Source organism: Humulus lupulus, chromosome 2, assembly GCF_963169125.1.
Source record: "Humulus lupulus chromosome 2, drHumLupu1.1, whole genome shotgun sequence".
NCBI classification, from domain to species: Eukaryota; Viridiplantae; Streptophyta; class Magnoliopsida; order Rosales; family Cannabaceae; genus Humulus; species Humulus lupulus.
Window position 1 is genome coordinate 141,811,563 of NC_084794.1, and position 6,000 is coordinate 141,817,562.

Genomic DNA, 6,000 nt, shown 5'->3' on the forward strand with positions numbered 1-6,000 from the left:
TGTATATTTATAGGCTCAAGGAGGGTTACATGGGCCAACGGACCGTATCTTTCCCTAATAACCGCGTATCAAGGTCATAATGTGGAAATATTCAATGTAATAATCATAAGATTACAATTTTAGAAGTAAATAAAACAAACCATACGACCTGACTGGTCGTATCTTATAATTAAGCCTGACGAAGTGATGTACTTCTGGTCGATAGCCAAACAACACTTCTGCCACGTGTCAACCACCTGTGAGAAATCCTTGCCACATCATCAGCAGCCATTTTTAGGGTAAACATATTGTTCGTTATTTCTTCTCTTTATTCTATATCATATATATAGAGATATTCATATTACCTTATTACTCCTAATAATAATAGTAATATAATAATAATATTATAATCATGATAGGATTTGATTTAGGTAAATATATAACTTACCAAATTTGAAAAACTATTTTCAAATTATTAATTAAATAAATAAATAAAATAAAAACAACATTGATACAATATCAGTGTAGTTGGTACACGCATGGCACAGTCCTTGGACTGTGTCATGCGTGTACTGCTATTCCCATTTCAGGGATATTGCAATTTTCATTTATTTAATTATTTAATTAAAATCAATCTTCCACAAAATAAGGTATGCATCTTTTTTAAGGAAAAGATGACAACCATATTTCAAAATTTAAATCTTAAATTCAAAATTCAAATATATGATCATCATTATCATCATTTTTTTAAAAATTAAATATATCAAAAGTTATTTTTGACTTACCAATTTTATTTTCTCCCGCTCAAATAAAATAATTAATTTGAAAAAATTAATTAATTTATTTATATGTATTAAATTCACAAATTTATATATTTAAATTAATAAATATATTTTCAAAATTAATAATTAATTCCAAATTAATATTAAACCTCAATTACCATATAATTTCATACTTGACTCGAAGAATAAAATTCTTCTCAAATTCCCAAATTACAGTTATACATTTGCATCAACTCTTACATTGATATGGTGTTGATAGAGTAACCTTGGGGACCTATGGACCCATAATATCAAGCTCCAATAAATATTACATTATTAATCAAATATCATTGATTAAATAATCATATTTATTAATCGCATGATTTCTCCACTATAAATATGAGATTGAACTCTTGATAATTACAAACATATATTTACTGAGTACTTTATTAAAGAATAAAGTGTCCGTTGATATATAATCATTACATACATCGTTAATCCTCTATTAGTGGTGCATAATTAAAAGGGAATAAAAGTACCATTTTTGTAGAGTCCCAAAATGTTTACTTAGTTAGTTAGTTAGTAGTAGTTGTAGTATTTTAGATTTCGTGGATTTTGGTTCAAACCGGGACTTAGTTGGAAACTCCTAGCAATAGTTATGGATTTTATAAGTTTAACCTATAGTTTAAGAATATTAATAATAACATAAGGTTTGATTAATATTGCTGGTCATAAATATGATATTTATTATAACCTAAGGTTTAGATAGAGCAAATAGGATTATGACACTTGTCATAAGCATGATTATTAAGGAATTAAGTATTCTAATGATAAAATAAAGAAATAGCATCCTTAGCACCTACCAGAAACTGTTAGAGTCGTATTTTGACTCGGTCAAAGCAGTTATCCAACCTTAATTATGCTGAAAAAGTGCAATTATGTGTTTAAAATATTCACGTATGCCGATATATAGCAGCTAGGAGTCGATATATCGCCTGACGAAGAATACGGAAAACACGTTGACGTTGCACGATCATACAAACGGAGGCTCGGGATTAGGTCAAAGACGATATATCGCCACATAGGGGCGATATATCGCCCTTAGTAATTTTTTTTTATTTTTGTTTCTAATTTTTAAAAACAAGACTTAACTACTTAGACCTACCTCTGAACTTTTTGACCGAGTCTTCAACCTCTGATTGACGAAAATTCAATTCTTTTTAATTTTAAAATCATTATTTTATTCCAATCAAAATCGGGTTAGTTTCACTCGTTACCTCTATAAATATGACTTAGTACCCAACCCTTCCACTTACTCTTCAAGCTGTGATCAGAGACTCCAAGGTGCTAGTGATTCCACAGAGTGATAAACACTTGGGTTGGGAAAAAGCTTTGCCATTCTTAAGCTTTATAAAATACTTGGGAAGTGAGGATTAGTGTATTTCGGTATTGGAGTTAGACCAATCCTTAAGGTCAACTTAGGTACTCTTATTCTTTAAGTCCAATTCTTTAAGCTACTTTAGTTTTTTCTTTAGTTCATTTCATTTAGATCCTAACTTTTGATATTGGTTTTGATTAGGTTCTTGAAACTTAAAGATCTTTCTTGGTAAGTTTCTCTTGAAGGTTTAGTTCCCACATTTATTCTTTATTCTTTAGAAATACTCACCATTTTTATTGTTGGTTTTAGGAGTGTTCCAAGTCCTGCATTTGTTCTCAAATATCCCGGTTTTGGTAAGGAAAATAGGATAGATCTTGTATGTTTGTATGATATGTTATGTTACCTTATGTTGTATGTTAACATTATGTATAGTATGTTTATAGACCTTGGGCATATGACTTGTCTAGCTAGCAATCCCCAATAATTTATGGGCATATGGCTTGCTTAGCTAGAAAGCCCCACAAATCTATTGGGCATATGACTTGCCTAGTTAACAAGCCCCAAGTAGTATAATGGCCATTGTAGTATTATATGACATATGTTTATAGTATATGTGTTTATGAATATGTTTTATGTTGTTAGTAATTTTCCTTGCTGGGCATTAGACTCATTCCTTTTTTATTTTAGTGTGATGCAGGAAAATAGATACAAAGGCGGAGGGATTCTTGGAATCTTGGCATGTGTGTTAAGGTGAATGGAGTGGATGGGATGCATGTCGATCTGAGGACGAAGTTATTTTCTTTAGTCTCTTTAAATGATGTTTTTATGTATTTTCCACATTTAGCTTTGTAAACAATTTCTCTTAAAGTTATGTTTTATTTTAAAGCAATGAGCTCATTTATGTATTACAAATATTATTTTAAAGTTTTCAATAAAGTTGTGAATTTTTCTCATGTATGTTCTCTTCAAAGTAGTAGTTATGTCTACTAGATTTAATGATCTAAGTCTTAGAAATAGTTGGGTCATTACAGTTTTACCCTTATAGCTATATCTTGTACCTAGAGTACCATTGACTTTACTAGTGAAGGTTGTGTCACAACAAATTTGCGACATGAGCGCTCATAACCTTTTCAGTTCCAAAAGTCAACCCAATAGAAAACCATTATTCATTTTATAAGAAGGTATAGATTCCATATCTCTTAAATTACGTCCCCAGCCATATACATCATTGAGTCCCCAAGCAATTGTTCTTAGCCTGATCATTCTGACAAACCTTAACTCATGAATTAAAGTATCAGATGACATATATCAGAGTTCATAGCAACCTCAGGATTAAGATCATTGTTTGATGTGTTTTTTTAATACTATGAAATAGTGTCTAAACAAGTATCAACAAACCACATCTGGTCCAGTTCTATATATCACTATATATAAAGTACCAAGTGTTCTACTACACTAGTAACCCGGATCTAGGTCACATGTATTCATAATACTAGTGGACCGTACTAGCAGTAATTAATATAAAGATTTCATAACTTTATTTTACTACGAAATGTTTTAAGTTTATTATCTTAATATTGATCCTCTTATACCAATATGAGATTAATACCACATAGACAAACTTTGGAATTTTCTGGTATTCACTTAATATTATCTTATAATATCGGACATAGTCTATATATAATAGTTCAATTAAATTATTTATTTCATTTAAAACATTTTTCAACTACAGTTGCTTTAAGGACACTATTCCCAACTCTACATAGAGTCAGACATGGGCTTATTGAGATACAAGTATCGGATCTGTGTTCCGATGGACACTGGAATCAGACGGGAGATTATGGATGAATCATATACTACCCCTTATTCTCTACATCCAGGCACCACAAAGATGTACCATGATCTGCAAGTTTTATATTTGTGGCCTTGGTTGAAGAGGGACATGACTGAGTACGTGGCAAGGTGCCTGACCTGTTAGCAGGTCAAGGTAGAGCATCAGAGACCAGCAGGGCTATTGCAGCCTCTGGATATCCTAGAGTAGAAGTGGGAGGACATGACGATTGATTTCGTGGTAGGATTTCCCAGGACAGTGGGCCAGCACAATTCGGTCTGGGTCATTGTGGATCGGTATATGAAATTAGCTCACTTTCTACCAGTAAGGACGAATTACACGGTTGACCAGCATGCAGATCTCTATGTGAGAGAGATAGTTAGCCTTCATGGGACTCCGAGGAATATCATGTCTCATAGGGACCCTATCTTTACTTGAAAGTTTTGGGGAAGTTTGAAGAAGGCAATGGGTACACAACTGAAGTTCAGTACAACTTATCATCCTCAAACTGATGGTCAGTCTGAGAGGACCATCCAGATATTGGAAGACATGCTGAGAGCATGTGTATTGGACTTTGAGGGGTCCTGGAGTAAATATTTGCCTTTGATAGAATTTTCCTATAACAACAGCTACTAGTTGACTATTGGAGTGGCACCTTATGAGATGTTGTATAGTAGGAAGTGCAGATCGCCCATTCACTGGGATGAGATGGGTGAGAGGAAATATTTAGGTCCTGAGGCAGTAAAGAGGACCACTGAGGCTATTGAAAAGATTAGAGCTCATATGCTCATATCTTAGAGTAGATAGAAGAGTTATTCAGACTGAAAGCGGAGGAAGGTTGAATTCCAGGTGGGAGACTATGTCTTCCTTAAGGTTTCAACACTAAGAGGGGTGAAGAGATTTGGGAAGAAGGGCAAGCTGGGCCCTAGGTTTGTATTTGAGATCCTGGAGAGGACCAGTCAGGTGGCCTATAGGTTGGTCTTACCCCCTGCATTATGTTGGAAAACCATTCAGAGCACGCAGCGAAAACTTTGCGTGGTGGACCCATTGTTTTGTTTATGAACAACAGAAAAACAACAATAATTTTTTTTTCTTCATTAATCATATAAACAATTTACATGACCAAGAAAACAATCCAGAAACATTATCATACAATGCTATTAATCATGCAACAAATATGTATATAAATATAAAATATATTTATATACAACATACAAACACAAAAAATCAAGAACATAAACTTTTACCTCTTTAAGCCTATCAAGTGTCTTTGAGTCTTTTCGTATTTTTATTAATCTTCCTATCCAAAGCTTTGAGCACTCAAACCATGATCTTCCAGAGTATTCTCTATACCTCAAGATGTATGTGGGCACATAGAGGACATGGGTTTATATTTTAGGAATCACAAGTATTTCTCAACACATGAGAACTTGGATTATGATCTGAGAATGACTAGAATAAAAGAAGAAGAAGGAAAAACTTTTTGTCTCACAAAAAGCTTTGAATGATTTGTGTTCTGTGTATTCTGTGTATGTTGTGTCTTGTGTATCTTTCTCTTCTTCTTCTATATCATATATATATATATATTTATATTACCTTATTATTCCTAATAATAATAGTAATATAATATAATATAATAATGATGATAAGATTTGATTTAGGTAAATATCTAATTTACCAAATTTGAAAAAACTATTTTCAAATTATTAAATAATTAAATAAATAAAATAAAAACTACATTGATACAATATCAGTACAAGTAGTACACGCATGGCACAGTCCTTGGACTGTGTCAGGCGTGTACTGCTATTCCCTTTTCAGGGATTTTGTATTTTTCTTTTATTTAATTATTTAACTAAATCAATTTCCCACAAAATAAGATTTTTATCTTTTTAAGGAAAAGATGACAACCATATTTCAAAATTGAAATTATAAATTATAAATTCAAAATTCAAATTGATGATCATCATTATCATCATCTTTTAAAATTCAATAAAACAAAAACTATTTTTTACATACCAATTTTATTTTCTTCGACTCAAATAAAATAA